Here is a 17,119-nt window from a genome sequence, read left to right as displayed (position 1 = left end):
TCCATAATGTTTTCCACGTATCACAACTTAGGAAGTACGTTTTCGATCCAAAGCACGTGATACACCAAAATGAGATGATCCTTAATCCAGACCTGAGTTATGAAGAAAGACCCGAAGCGATTTTAGATAAAAAGGTGCAACAACTCCGAAATAAATCAATCACCTCAGTGAAAGTTCTTTGGAGGCACCATGGGCAAGAAGAAGCTACGTGGGAGCTCGAAGACAAGATGAAAGAAAAATATCCAGAGTTGTTTAACGAAGGTATGCAAATTTCGGGACGAAATTTATTTTAAGGGGGGTAGTATGTGATGCCCCGCTCTTTTAAATACATATTAGATTAAATATGTGCATTAGTTATAAAATTCTTTTAATTATTTATGGTGATTATTTTGTTCAGATAATATTATTTCAGCAAAAGTCTGTATAAGAGATACAGAGCTGCGATTTAATATTCAGTCATGAATGAAACCAATAATTAAATTTATTGGTTTAACTATACGTTTGAGACTTTGTTTTACCAGTTTATTGATTTAATCAATATTATTAGAAAATTTAGATTTATAACCGATTTTATAAATCGTGTTATTTAAATCAAATTGCTAGAATTATAACTTGAGATCATATGCATAATAATTTTATTATTTCGCATTATATGAGTTAAGGTATTAAGTCACGAATTAATTCCGACTTTCACGTATTAAATCTCAAGATTGAGGATTTAATTTATGTAAATACGAGGAGTATTTATTAAACGAGAATTGGAGAATTATTACAGGAACTAGGAGAAACTAGATCACGGCACTACACGTATGTCTCGATTTTTCATCCAACACATCAATTCCTACACTATTTCCTACACTATTCCCTACACTATTACCTATACTATTCACCTTCCCCTCCAATACACCATTACTGCAGAAGTTTTTCTAAAGATTGCAGATTTCTTCCTGTAGCATATCTGAACTCCATCACACCCCAAAGTTTCCTGTAGGAGAAGAAAATCACGCCAATATCCACAATTTTCAAAAGCTTCAGCACGCCGAGAAAGAAATTTCACGGCAAGATCACAATTGTCAAAGGATGTAAATTTCAACGATCAAATCTTCAAAAGTTGCAACTCCAGGTACCAAAATTTCCACCATTTTGATTCTGTTGTCTGCAGAAACTCCTCTATAAATTGAGGAGAGTTCTGCAGAAGGAAGAAGTGCAGCGAGCAAGAGAGAGTTTAGGAGATTTGTTTTTTTTACTTGCAAGAGCTCAAGTGAGCTCCCTTCGCCGGGCCATTTCTTCGTCGACCGGCCACTAGGCTCTGAACCGAGAACGTGTACTCGTTCCTCCATCTTTAGGCTACCAAACCCAACAATCAAAAGGCCGAAACCTTCTCTATATTTTCCCGACCAAAGGCCACAATATCCTTCAGAGGCCAACGTCGAATTCCCGACTTAGCCACCGGCCAACTTACGGCCTTCGTTTCTCACTATCCTTACGACGAAAAAGGATCGAGAAACCACCGTTGTGTAGCCTGATCTATCTCGCACGAGGAAAACTAAGTCGTAGACCTTCGCGGCTAAACCCCATCGCGGAACGACGACCAGAAAAAAACCCCGGCGAACAACTTCCATTAGTGCTCACTTGGACAAGGGTAAGTTGACGCCCTTATTTCGATGCATTCCCGTTTCTATTATATTATGAGAAATTTCTGGGGTATAGATGGGAGTGTGTTAAATATTCGTACAAAGTTTCATATCATTTGAACTTCGTTTACTACCCTTTTAAAATTCGAGAAGTCTACTGCCCGTATCTGCTAAAACTGTCGTGAGGCAGATGATTAGGTTAATTATTTCAGTAACCATATGTTGATATTTAGCTCTCAAATTTTTATTCTATGAAGCTATATGTGTTAGCTATCTACATATAAAATTTGAGCTCATTCAGGTAACGTTTGCTATTTTTCAAAAATCTGGACTTTCAGTTGGCAGAAACTGCCGAATCTGGTAGGCGATGGGAAAATCGCTATATCTCTTAAACTACTTGGAGTTTTTCAACATACTTTTTTTTTAATTAAACTAGACTCAAAGAGGTTTCTATTGATATAAAATTAGACTCCATACGAGTTCGGAGTAAAAGCAGTTTATTAGTTGAAGTTGAATATATACAGTTTTGTTGAGATGGAAATGATTCAAAATAATTCTTATTAAGGATTTTAAAGTTTTATTGTTGATAAAATATCACTTTTAGTTTATAAATGAGCTATTGAGATATATAAATATTCTGAGAAAGATTTCATGAGAACTTGTTGGTAAAATTATATTAGATGGAATAGTTGATAAATGAAATATTAAAGATTTATTAATTAAATGGTTAAAATATTAAAATTATTAGATCTTCTCGAAAATTTCTTTTTATAGTTAACTCCTTTTATTATTTTAAAATATTTTTACAAATGTTCCTAAAATCTCACAATGAAATTTTCATCAGGAATTAATGTTTAGAATTTATTAATGATTTATTAGTTCTTTTAATAGTAGCAATATATATATATTGATTGGCATTATTAAATGGGGAAAAGGAAAATATTTTATAGATTATTCTTTATTTATAATGGATAAATAAAGGAATAATATAAAATGGGCTTTCCTACATCCTCAAAGGTACATGAAGTATTTCGATAAAAGAAGAACGATTGTATATGAGTTAGATACAGTCGTTTAAGGAAATATGGGTAGTTAGATAAATGAGTGAATAGTGATTCACTGCATTTGTTGTTATCTTTTCTATTATTCACTCGAACACATGTTTCGTGTTATCAAAGGTTCAAATAAACAAAAGCGCCTGAGTAACCTATCGCGCTAAGGAAAGAGAATCATTGTCTTAAGTAGCAAAACACTGCAATCAGGTAGGCATTACTTTCGTATATATCAAATGAGCTTAAATGTTACGTTCAAGCAAGTTATTTCATGACAAAATCTTTGAGTTGAAGTTATTTCAAGTATTGTCTTGCCATAAAATGTTTTAATTTCAGTATGATATCTATCTGATATGGCTTTGCCAGTTATCATGTAATCGAATTCGGGTCTTGAGCAGTTGATAGCTATCCTGCCTTGGCTAGTGTACACCAGTGACCGTGAGTCATCTAGCGGGTTGGCCGGTCAAGTGACCGTGAGAGGTGGCCACCTCTCCGGCACACAGATTCAGATATGATAGATTACAAAAGAACTTAGTCTGATCAGACGAACTTTAGAATCACAAATGAATTTAGTATGCTTAGGGCCTTTTTAAGTAAAAACCCTTGGTTATACTATTGAAATGGCATGACAATTTACAGTTATTATGTATGTATATGATTTTCGGCATATGTCTACTGAGTACTTTGTACTCAGCCCTGCATGTATTTCTAAATGTGCAGGTTGAACAGTGATGAGTGATGATGGGGTGTCGTACGGAGCTTTGTCATATTTACTAAATAAACTCTTGGCGATACATGTCTTCATACATGTATCACGTTCTCATTTCCGCTGCGAACACTCAGTTATGATGCAGTTTATCCTATTATGTTGGATTGTCAAATCAAGTTATTGTATAAACACTTAAATCGGATACTCATGATCAATTACTCGTTATTATCTATATATATGTGTGACTTATTCTCATATGATGTCTAAATCTTAATTTAATTCATTTATAATTATTTATCACCCCTTTCTGTCCCCTCTCCTAATTTCCCTTCCCTAGTCACGGTTTCCCGGCTTACCTATCCTTAGTTAAGTCCGGTCTTGACACCTCGTGCATATGAGTAAGGCGTTGGGTGTCCACCGACGTTGGACGGCAAAGATAATGGGCTCCGAAAGCCCGGATGACAGTCGTACAGAACCTCTTGAGGTATAGACGCCTCGTCGTCTCAGCGACCTTTAGATACTCGTCGAAAGTATCCGCACTGACACCAGTGGCTAATTGGCGGATAGCCGTCGTGCATTTCTGCAAAAATGTGAGAGAGTCCCGACCTCGTGCATCATGGCTCATCTGGAAGTAAGTATCTTCACCTTGAATAGCCTCGACGATGCGCAAGAAAAGCTCCTTCTGCATCTGAAAACGACGTCGAAAAAATGTAGGCCCGTACGTCAGATTGCCGTTGAAGTAGTCTTGCATAAGACATAAATGACGATCACGGTGGACGTATTGACGGTGATGAATAACACATTCCGGCGCTGGTTGGGAGTACATCGCAACAAGCAACTCTTGCTGCTCCTGGAGCTCATCGACAATCTTTTCCATGATCCCGTCGGACGAAGATGACGAAGTATCATTGAATTGCTCCATTTTTTAGTGTGTGAATGAAGAAGAAATAGATGAAGAGTGAAGAGAGAATTTTTGAGTGTGTGAATGAAGGTGAAATGAAGATGAGTATTTAATATTTATAGAAGATAAAAAAAAATCAAAAACGGCTAAAAGAGCCGTTGGGAAGAGAGAGAAAGAGATTAACGGCTACTTCTTCAAAAATCCGATTTTTTTTTTAATTCGGCGCGTGCACAGCACGCGCCCGCCATTTCCTTCATCATGCCACACCCGATAGAACGGGGCAGCCTCATGTCGCCGTCGCCTGCAGTGGGCGACCCGATCTCGGGGGTGACTCGAGTCCCCCCTATCGGGTCCCCACTGCGGATGCTCTTATTCAAGCTATTAACACTATATATAATATTATCATTCGTAATCGTCTCTCACTAGCTTGACATGGGATAATCATATTCTAGAATGTAATTGGAGATTAAGTTGCTCAATTGTAGAATCCAATAAAACTAATCCAAATCCATTAGCTAGCTCTCTATTTTTAGTGGTGGTTGCAGATTTGAAATAGTAGCTAACGACCTACGAAAGCAACTTCCTTTGGTAAGAAGAATAGACTATCTTTGTCGGTCAGCGCTCGAAGAAACATTACATCTTGAGTGGTAATTGGTAACTAGCATCATAAAGTTGAATTAATAGGCGATCAAATTTCTATATTGCATTATGATTATTTAGTTGTTATTCTGTCGATTTTTAAAATTTTCTTTTTCCCACTTTACCAATAACGGCTTGATTTTGATGTGTTAATTATATTGTGTGTTTCAAGTTTCATGCAAAGTCAGCAACAAACTTACCAACTTTGCGCACATTCTCCTTTTCTTGTTCAACCATCTAAATCTTCTCATTTTTCTTTCGTTCAAAGTGACTTAAGGTTTTTAATTAATTACATGATAAATATGTATATCATAGCTCAATTATTAATTATACTAATTAATTAATTAGTTTTACATCAATAAAGTGTTGCAAATAGTTACCATTCTTGCATTTTCTAAGTCTAGAACACACAAAATGTAAGAAATAATAAAATAATAGACTATGACCCTCAATATCTAAAATCATTTTGGAGCACCAAATGGTTATTCTAAAGGAACAATAGGGCTGGATGGCCCTATTGAGTTGACGGACACAAATTATGGCCCTCACTTGAAATAAACTAAAATTTGGCCATTTTTTATACGGTATGCCTATTATACCCTTCAACCCTCTCTCTCTCGCAGCACAAAAAAGAAGAAGAAAAACTCTTCCTCTCTCATCTTCAAATTGGCGCCAAAGAAGCTGCCTCCGATGGCCGTGGCCAATTCCCTCGACCCAACAATCGCTCTGGCGCTCCTTGATTTGCTCCGCCGCAGCTTCGCGGATGCAGACGAAGGGCTCTCGCATCGAGCGGCCGTGGCTGCTGGCGCGGTGGAGAAAGTGAGCGGCGCCGCGGAGGCCGAGGAAGCGGGAGCGATTGTTGGGGCTCTGGTCGCCAAGCAAAGGCGTAGTGTCGACGGCGGTTGCCGCCGTGGGCGACGACGGGATGTCGTTCTTCGACGACATCGTTTCGGTGGGGGGAAATTCGAGTTTATGATTTTTTCTAATTTTTGGGTGTGTCAGTGATGATTGTTGTTTCTGTATTTTTGTTGTACGTATGGCACTATTAGTGCCATAAGTGCCAAAAGGACCATTTTAAACACTTCCCCCTAGGTTTTAGATATTCTATTTAAGGTTTAGATTATCAATTTAGGGTTTAGATGTTCCATTTAGGGTTTATATTATCCATTTAAGGTTCATAAGTGCCAACAGGACCATTTTATTTGGTTTTATTTTGGATTTTCGTTGGCACTTATGGCACTAATAGTGTCAAAAGTGCTAACGGAAACCCAAAATAAAATAAAGTAAAATCTTGGCACTTATCGCACTAATAGTGCCATAAGTGCCTAACCCGACCCGGCACGCGACCCGTGTGCCTGATCCTACCCGGTCCGCCTCATTAAGGGTAAAAACGTCCGTAATCAATAAAAAATGTCAAATTTTATGTTTTTTTCAACGAGTGGCTATAAATTGTGTTTTATGTTTCATTTTGACTACTTCAAAATTTGACTCCTAAAGATTCTAAATATGCATATTTTACGTATTAATCGCATATTGATGAAGTAAAATCTGTTTCTAATTAATAAGCAGAAAGCTTTAGGCTGTTTGACTAACGTTATTTTAATGTGCTTATAAAATGATTCAAATAGCTTTTAAAATGTAGTTTTTTAAGAATTTATAAGTTGTCAAAGTGTTTGGATAATTGGGTTTATCAACTAGAGAGAATTTTTAGTTGGAGAGCGAAAATCTTTATTACAGAGAGAAAAGCGAAAGGAAATAAACTTGAGAGGGTATATGATGAAAATAATAAATTATAATATTTATAAATTAATTGTTACATATAAAATTCTGAAAAATAAATTAGATTAGATGAACTTATTTTTTGAAAAACTTATAAATTCTTAAAACTTATTTTTAGAGCTTATAAATTATTTAAAAATTTATTTCACCACATTGGAAAAACAATTATAAGCTCAGTAAATATACACCACGTAACTGATTGGTAGCTGATTGGTTCCACTATATATACTATATTAAAAAGGCAGTTTTCAATTTCAAATTGATTTCAAATCAATTTAAAATTTATTTGAGTGGCAATTTTAAAAATATATACATAATATGATGGTTAAAAATAAATCACATCCCACACACATCCCCCACTATCTCACTCACACATTAATTGGTTTTTTAAATGGAGCACCTTTATGATTTATCGCCAATTTATGTTATATAGTCTTCATTTATGCAGCAAATAATTTATGCGCAGCAAAGAGGGTAATTAAACTTATCATAAAAAATTATTATTAATAAATGGAGCGCATTTTTTTTAGTGAAAATGAGGAACATCTATATATCTATATATAAGAGGAGTTTTTTACCTCTAATTTTTCTTTCTCTCCTTTCACTTTTTTTCTCGAATTTTTTTTCTTTTCGTTTTTCTAATTTTATTCTTTTCAAAAAATCTGTTGAGAACCTTGTGAAATATCCTAATCCTTGTTTTGATGATACCAAAATCCATAGGTCTTAATTGTAATAGACTAGAACGGTTTTGAACTCAAGTGTTAGAGTTCGTTTCTAGTTTAACTTGAGGTTCTGAAGACTGAAGACTGAAGACTGAAGGACGAAGGATTGAAGACTGAAGACTGAAAATACCAACTGAAGTATCAGTTGAAGAATCAGTTCGGAACTGATTACTTAATACGTGCCGCGTGGACTCAGCGGACTGATACTAAAGTCAAGTATCAGTTAAACATTCTTCCTCGGACTGAACTTCCAACGTTCAAAGGAAGCCACGTACTCACAAAAGTACAGCCGCATTAAATGCAGAGATCTCAGGATCCCCTTATCTCTGCAGAGGTCATTCCTATTTGGTGGCTACTTTATCAGAGACGTCACATCTCCTGTCCTTCAAGAGAGTTGTTTCCACCAAACAAGGAACCTCGAAGATTGAAGCCTCAGCCCAAATTCGAAATACTCTCCAACGGAAGAAATCTTGAAGACGTTCTCCGCCAACGGATCTATTCAATACCTCTCCTATAAATAGCGTTCGGGGATCACTTCAATCTTCACCGATTCAACGACATAAGCTGAAGCTCTGCCAAAATCGCTACTCAGCCAAAAGCTTAACCTCCTCAAAGCTTGAATCGAAGAAGAGAATTCGAAAGCCAAAATCAGTCACTGCTGATTACATACATTCTCTTAGACCTTAGGCAAACCTCTGTTTACCAAGAAGCCTAGGTCAAACTCGCTCCAAAGAACTTGTTCTTTGAAGTATAGTTGGCAACCGTTCAAACCTCCTTTCAAGAAGAAAGAGTAGATTGTTTGAGTGATTCGGAGTTCAGGAAGGTACTCTGACTCTGAGAAGTCTTAGCGCGGGTTGTGCTAAGTGTGAGAAATCCGACACGAGTGAAGTGTGGGTACTTAAGAAGTGGTATCTTCAGTGGTACGGTTGTGTGCACCCGGCAAACACACGGTTCGATTTGCAGTGCACCAGTTAAGCACTTGCGGAGTGGATTGTTGGTCTGATCAACCGACCGTGGATGTAGGAAAGGGTTTTTTCGAACCACGTAAAAGTCTTTGTGTTATTTATAGCTTTCAGTTTTACATTCTTACTTGTGTTGTTTCAATTGATAAACTGAATATTGAATAACTGCAAAGAGAAACCTAAGACTAACAACGTGCTCAACCGAGGCTATTACAAAACAAAGTTTTATTTCCGCTGCGTATGATATCAGTCTGACTGATCTATCCTCTGATAGTCAGGAAGAGTGTTATCATCTATGTTTTAGCAAACTCGACTGAAGCCCTTACGTGCATCAGTTAAGTTCCAGTAACTTAACTGATAACTCCTTACTGAAGAGTTTTCAGTATCAGTCGTCAACCCTGTTTGGTCAAAACTCTTTTCAGTCAACAGGTGTCATAGTTTGCGTGTAAAGTTTCGCTTTGATCTCTATCTTGAGATCCCTCAGTTTGAGGAAAGAAAAATAGCCCATAGGTGTATTTCCCCCCCCCCCCATACACCTATTCGAGACCCTCCGGACCTAACAAAATCGTTAACTTCAATTCATAAAAAAAATATTCAATATGAATGTTGAATTAAAGATTACGAGAAGATCTTTAATTCGATGTAAAATTATAAAAAAAATAAATTTGAAATAAATAAGTTATGATCATTTAAAGTGTAATTTTTGTTCACTCTTATTTATCTCTAATGTTGAACATTATACTATGTTTCCATTTTATTTTCGTTTGTTGGTGAAAAAGTACGTAGATGCCATTTTTTCATTTTAAAAAAGTTTACATGGTAGTTTACATATAATTATTTTAAGGGCAAATTGCATGAAAATACCCCACTTTATACCAAAATCTGGTTTTTTGACAATCTTTTCAATTGTAGCAAAAATTTGAACTACCTTTCAATTTGTTGCAATTGACTTCCGGAGTAATTTTCCGGCCAACTTAATGCTGATGTGGATTCCCGTAAAGTTGATGTGGCACGCCTCGCCGGCTAATCAAACGACAAATTGCATGAAAATACCCCACTTTATACCAAAATCTGGTTTTTTGACTATCTTTTCAATTGTAGCAAAAATTTGAACTACCTTTCAATTTGATGCAATTGACTTTCGGAGTAATTTTTCGGCCAACTTAATGCTGATGTGGATTCCCGTAAAGTTGATGTGGCATGCCTCGCCGGCTAATCAGACGACAACGTCTCTAATTACCTTAAAGATGTCGTTTTCCACGATTTTAAGCAAATTACAATTTCTAGTTTTATATATTTATCGATTAGGGCTTCAAATGTCCTCATTTCTTCTCCCAAATTTTTTCATCTCAGTTGAAATTCTTGTTCCATAAATTTTCTAAAGAAAAAAAAAACATATGAATTAAATAAAAGTATATTTTAAAGAGTACAAGATACTTGATGTGGGTGTTTTTGTACATGATGAGAAGTAGAGCCTCTCCGGATTAGTCACACTATTTGAAGCCTGCAAGATGCACGGCTCTGGTTCTTCGCATCTGCAAATTTTGGAGGTAAGGAGAAATTGTATGAGCTCAGTCGTCCCGTTTGAGAAGAAGAATCCATTAGTTCAAAGATTTTTGCTGCAAATGAGAATTTATGGAACAAGAATTTCAACTGAGATGAGAAAATTTGGGAGAAGAAATGAGGACATTTGAAGCCCTAATCGACAAATATATAAAACTAGAAATTGTAATTTGCTTAAAATCATGGAAAACGACATCGTTTAAGGTAATTATAGACGTTGTCGTTTGATTAGCCGGCGAGGCGTGCCACATCAACTTTACGGGAATCCACATCAGCATTAAGTTGGCCGAAAAATTACTCTAGAAGTCAATTGCAACAAATTGAAAGGTAGTTCAAATTTTTGCTACAATTAAAAAGATTGTCAAAAAACCAGATTTTTGTATAAAGTGGGGTATTTTCATGCAATTTGTCATCCGGCGAGGCATGCCACATCAACTTTACGGGAATCCACATCAGCATTTAGTTGGCCGGAAAATTACTCCGAAAGTCAATTGCAACAAATTGAAAGGTAGTTCAAATTTTTGCTACAATTGAAAAGATTGTCAAAAAACCAAATTTTGGTATAAAGTGAGGTATTTTCATGCAATTTGCCCTTATTTTAAATAATAGTTGTAGTTTTTAATGCAATTAAGGAGAATAAATTTTATATTAATTTTAATATGAATTTGTAAATACAAAATTAGTTATATATCTTAAAATTAGAATTCTAAATATTATATAGATTTATTTAATTATGTGTACGATTTATTTATGTATTTTTATAAACATATTTGTTGTTATATATTTTTTTATTGTTCATATTTTTCTGATTTTTTAATTAGTTTTGGGTTATTTAAATATGAATTTTTGATAATAATACGGTTTGGATTTTTAAGAGTCCAAAATTGTTATATTAAATGATGACTATTAATTTTGTTATATTGATGGTTTAGTGTTATTTGCTCAAAATGAGATTGACTTAAATTATTGCTTTACAATCTATGAATTTATTATTATTATTATTATTATTATTATTATTATTATTATTATTATTATTATTATTATTATTATTATTATTATTATTATTATTATTATTTAATTATAATTATTATGCAATACTCATTAAATTTAATATTATACTCATTAAGTTGATATTATTGTTATTATACACTATTTTAAATCAAAACACTAATATTTAAATTAATATAAATTTTTGTTGCCAATCAATCTAATTCATAAATAATAATATTTTTACAATATTTAAAATTTAAAAAATAAATAAATATATCGTGACCCGTGCATCGCACGGGAGGGCATACTAGTTATCTATGTACAAGAGACACAGAAAACTTATGTATAAACAATCAAAATAGTTAAATACGTGGACAAATAATATTGACTTACATTTCCTCTCTAATACGTCTATTTATGTATTTACAATTGAAGAATATTAGTTCATGAATGAATCTATTTTAAATCAGTTTCATAAGGTATATTAGAAATTGCCCACTTTTCAAAAAATACATGTATTAAAATTAAACATACATTTATATTAACTACAACGATCAAATAACTCTTAGATGTGATAAATTTTGCGTGAAATCAACCATAATTTTATTTTTTTTCAATTGGACAAAATGCATTTGTCAAATAACAAATAATTTGTGACTGACAAATTCACCAGCATTTGCACTCCGTGCAATGCACGGAAAATATTATTATATTCTATATTTATATAAAATTGATACCTATGAGATGTGCTCACATCATAAGACTGCACACGAGCTGCATGCATGGCTGTGAGGCTAGTGTGTGACTGACATTTCGAGTTAGTTACAACAGAACAGATCAGAGTCGTTCATTGATATTAAGTTGTAGTTGTTGGAATAAATGGCTTAATTAGTCCATAATTACTTTGTAATTAATGGGATTAAATGGCATATTTGGAATCTACATTTTGAGTAGATTAATTTGGTATATTTACTTGTTCAAATCTATTAAGAATTGAATGAATAATTAAATGCCAAAAGATAGCCATTGAAAATGGAATGTGGAGTGTCATCCCACATTGGAAAAATGAGGAAGTTGAAAGCTATTTATAAAGTGCTCTCCACCATAAAGGAACAATCAAGTGTGCTTCTCTATGGTGGACCATATGGTGCACCCAAGTGGGTTTTGACTTAGCCTTTTAAGGCTAAAACTCAAAATTCCTACGAGGAACACCTTCCGAGTCCGAGTCCGAGGCCGAGGCCGAGCACGTGCACGTCGCACTTGTCGCAATGGGCGCTTTGTAGGCTCACTTTGCACTTCGCTCGTTCACGTCGTCGCGAGGAGCTTTGAGGAGCCTTTAGTTTTGACAAACTAAACGGTGGCTCGTGTGACGTGGCAGTGACGTGGAACATGCGGCTCGGTGACGTGGCACCGCGTGGCGGATAAGGAGTCCGGGTGGATGAGGTTGCTGACGTGGCAGCGGTTGGATCAGGCTGGTGAGGTGTGGGTGGTTGGCTCGCACCCCTTTGACCGAACCAGTGCAATGGTTCGGACCATTGGCTTGTTCGAACAGCCACCCCCTGGCAGACACCTCTTCATCGCACCCTTCCTTCTCCTATAAATACAGCCCTGCAGAATGAGATTAAACACACCAAAATTAATTCAGATAATTAATTTTACTCATTATCTCCCTTCTAGTTCATACTCAAGTCCCGAGTATTTAGTAGTTCGCCGGAAGTTCGAGTTCCTAGTACAAGGTCTCGTACTCATTCAAACCGTTGTATCTTGGGGACATTTGCCATCGAACCGTGTGTACTGTGCGGGGCAATTTTGTCTTACGGAGAAAGTGTCTAACTCTTGCCTCGGTTCCTACATTCACGTCGTTGTTTTGTCCATATTTCTACACCTTTAATAACAATCGTAAGACAAAATTCGTGTAGAAGATGACGACACCACGCAACAACAATGTTCCACCCAACAACAATGCTCCACCAGTTCCGACCAACGTACCACATGCTCCAGCACCTGCTGCTGCCGAAAAGCCGGAAAAATTCGCAGGTTCTGAGTTTAAACGTTGGCAGTCTAAGATGCTTTTTTATCTTGCTACCTTGAATATGGCTCGTTTTGTGAATGAATCTCCTCCAACTGTGGGGGAAGACGATACTGATTCGCAACTGCGGATCGCATATGATGCATGGCATCATAGTGACTTTCTATGTCGTAACTATATACTGAATGGGCTAGACAACACTCTCTATAATGTCTACTCTAGCGCCAAGACGTCCAAGGAACTATGGGACTCCTTGGAGACGAAGTACAAGGCAGAAGACGCCGGCTTAAAGAAATTTATAGTCGGTCATTTTCTAGACTTCAAGATGGTTGATAGCAAAACTGTTGTGGAGCAAGTGCAAGAATTTCAACTGATCTTGCACGACATTCTTGCCGAAGGTATGGAACTGTCTGAATCTTTTCAGGTGGCCGCGGTGATAGAGAAATTACCACCACATTGGAAGGACTTCAAGAACTATCTCAAGCACAAACGCAAGGAGATGGGACTTGAAGACTTGATCGTTCGCTTGAGAATCAAAGAGGACAATAGAATCTCCGAAAACATGACGAACAAAACTTCCATGGAGGCAAAAGCAAATCTAGCCGAGTCTAGCAACAAGAAGAAACGCAAGTTCAAAGGCAAAAATCCAGACTCAAAAGGTCAAAAGAGGATCAAACGAGACTGCTTCAACTGCGGCAAACCCGGTCACATGGCAAAAGATTGTCGCAAACCAAAGAAAGACAAGCACAATGGTCACCATCAAGCCCACGTGACGGAGACAAAGTCTGTGCCCCTCGACTTAGGCGAACTTGACTTGTGTGCCGTCGTAGACGAGGTCAATATGGTCGGCAGTCCAAAAGGATGGTGGATCGACACCGGTGCTACCCGGCATATCTGCGCCGACAAGACAATGTTCTCCTCGTATGAAGCTCTCTCCGGCGACAGAAAACTGTATATGGGCAATTCTACCGCATCCTCTATCATCGGAGTTGGAACCATTGTGCTCAAGATGACGTCGGAACTCAAGATAACCCTACAGAAGGTGTTGCATGTTCCCGACATTCGCAAGAACTTGATCTCAGGATCCGCTTTGTGCAACGCCGGATTTAGACTAGTATTTGAAGCAGGCAAAGTTGTAATGACCAAGAATGGTCACTATATAGGAAAAGGCTACCTAGATAATGGCCTTTTCAAGCTTAATGATATCCCTGTACTTGTACGTGATAATGAAATAAAGAAAAACGTTACTTACTTGGTTGAGTCTCCTAATTTATGGCATGATAGATTAGGACATGCAAATCTAAACACACTACGTCGTTTAGTAAATTTAGACTTATTGCCAAAAATGACCTTCAATCAACATCAAAAATGTGAAATTTGTATTGAAGCAAAAATGGCAAAATCTCCTTTTCATTCAGTGGAAAGATCAACGAAACCTCTTGAATTAATTCACACCGATCTATGTGATTTAAAACTTGTGCAAACAAGAGGTGGAAAGAATTACTTTATAACGTTTATAGATGATTGCACAAGATTTTGCTATGTGTATCTTTTGAGAAGCAAAGACGAAGCATTCGAAGCTTTCAAAACATACAAAAATGAAGTTGAGAATCAACTTAACACCAAGATCAAAATGATTCGAAGTGATCGAGGTGGCGAGTACGTTGCACCTTTTGAGGAATTTTGTCGTGAAAATGGCATTATTCATCAAACGACTGCACCTTATTCTCCACAATCAAATGGTGTTGCAGAACGAAAGAATAGAACATTGAAAGAAATGATGAATTCTATGTTGATAAGCTCAGGCCTATCACATAACATGTGGGGGGAAGCTATTCTTTCGGCTAATAAAATTTTGAATAAATTACCCCAAAAGAAACAAGAAAAAACCCCATATGAATTATGGAAATGAAGGAAGCCGTCCTATAAATATACAAAAGTGTGGGGGTGCTTAGCAAAAGTTGAAGTACCTAAACCCAAACAAATAAAAATAGGACCAAAAACTGTTGATTGCATCTTCATTGGATATGCAAACAATAGTAGTGCGTACCGATTCTTGGTACACAAATCGGAAGTACCCGATATGAATGAGGGAATGATTATAGAATCAAGAAATGCCATATTCTTTGAAAAAATATTCCCCAAGAAAGAGAAGAATGACATAAGTTCGAAAAAGAGAACTTATGATGAAATTTCGCTTAAGGATAACAGACCAACACGTGAACTAACACCGCAACCAAGACGCGAAAAGCGAACAAAAACTGCGAAAACCTTTGGTCCGGATTTCGTAGTTTATACTTTAGAAGACGAACCAAAGACAATCAAGGAAGCATTGTCTGGTCCTGATGCCGATCTATGGCGGGAAGCTATCAATAGTGAAATCGAGTCAATCTTATCCAATCACACTTGGCTTATTGTTGATCTTCCTCCGGGAAATAAATCTTTGGGTTGCAAGTGGATTCTTAAGAAGAAATATAAAGCCGATGGATCTATTGATAAGTATAAAGCACGTTTGGTAGTTATAGGCTACAAACAAAAGGAAGGGTATGATTACTTTGATACATACTCTCCAGTCACTAGAATTACATCCATTAGAATGCTACTTGCTATAGCAGCATTATATAATCTTGAGATACACCAAATGGATGTAAAAACAACATTTCTAAATGGAGATTTAGAAGATGAAATATATATGGAACAACCCGAAGGGTTTGTGATTCCCAGTCAAGAAAAGAAAGTTTGTAAACTTGTAAAGTCTTTGTATGGACTCAAACAAGCTCCCAAACAGTGGCATGAGAAATTTGACCAAACAATGATGGCAAACGGATTCAAAATCAATGAATGTGATAAATGTGTATACATTAAAGGAACATCCAACAATTTAGTCATTGTTTGTCTCTACGTTGATGATATGCTAATTATGGGCAGCAACAATAAAATAATCATAGAAACCAAGGAGATGTTAAAGAGAAACTTTGACATGAAGGATATGGGATTAGCTGACGTGATTCTAGGAATTAAAATCCTAAGAACACCCGAGGGAATAATCTTATCACAATCTCACTATGTTGAGAATGTACTTAAGAAATTCAAAGCTTTTGATCTGCCTCCGGCTAAAACACCTGTTGACTTAAGTATACACTTAGCCAAAAATCGAGGAGAACCCGTATCACAATCGGACTATGCTAGAATTATTGGAAGCCTAATGTACTTGTCAAATTGTACAAGGCCGGACATAGCATATTCTATTAGCAAATTGAGTCGGTTTACAAGTAATCCTGGAAAGGATCATTGGACCGCATTAATAAGAGTGTTGAGATACTTAAAACACACAATATCTCATAGTATACACTATTCGAGATATCCCGCTGTTTTGGAAGGGTATTGTGATGCCAATTGGATATCCGACACTAAAGACTCTAAATCCACAAGTGGGTTTGTATTTACCATTGGTGGAGGAGCAATATCATGGAAATCTTCTAAGCAAACATGTATAGCCCGATCTACAATGGAATCGGAATTTATTGCTTTAGACAAAGCCGGCGAAGAAGCCGAATGGTTAAGAAACTTCTTAGAAGATATTCCATGTTGGGAAAAACCTTTGCCTCCTGTTATGATACATTGTGATAGCATGGCTGCCATAGGGAGAGCAAAGAATAGTTTGTATAACGGTAAATCTCGACACATTCGTCGAAGACATAATACCGTTAGACAATTGATCACTACAGGAATAATGTGCATTGACTATGTAAAGTCAAAAGACAATATTGCGGATCCGTTTACTAAAGGTATTAATCGTGATCAATTGTATAACGCAGTAAGGGGAATGGGATTAAAATCCACACGTTAAGAACTTTCATAGTGGTAACTCAACCATAATGACTGGAGATCCCAAGAACATGGTTCAATGAGACAACTAAATTATGGAAGTTCAAGTTGAGCACTTGAAACCTTCAAAATCCATTCTCATAGCTGCTCAAGTGCAAAGCCTGCAGCTTGTGGTAAAGGGTAAGCCATCAAAAGCTTTTAATGATTCCTATAGCCTTATTAGGTGGAGTATGGCAGGATACTCTTTATGGGAGATCACCTATACAAGTGAAGAAGTGGGGCCGCTTCAAATTATCAAAAACACTTGTGAA

Source organism: Salvia miltiorrhiza, chromosome 8 (genome assembly GCF_028751815.1).
Source record: "Salvia miltiorrhiza cultivar Shanhuang (shh) chromosome 8, IMPLAD_Smil_shh, whole genome shotgun sequence".
Taxonomy (NCBI): domain Eukaryota; kingdom Viridiplantae; phylum Streptophyta; class Magnoliopsida; order Lamiales; family Lamiaceae; genus Salvia; species Salvia miltiorrhiza.
This window is presented reverse-complemented; position numbering follows the sequence as displayed.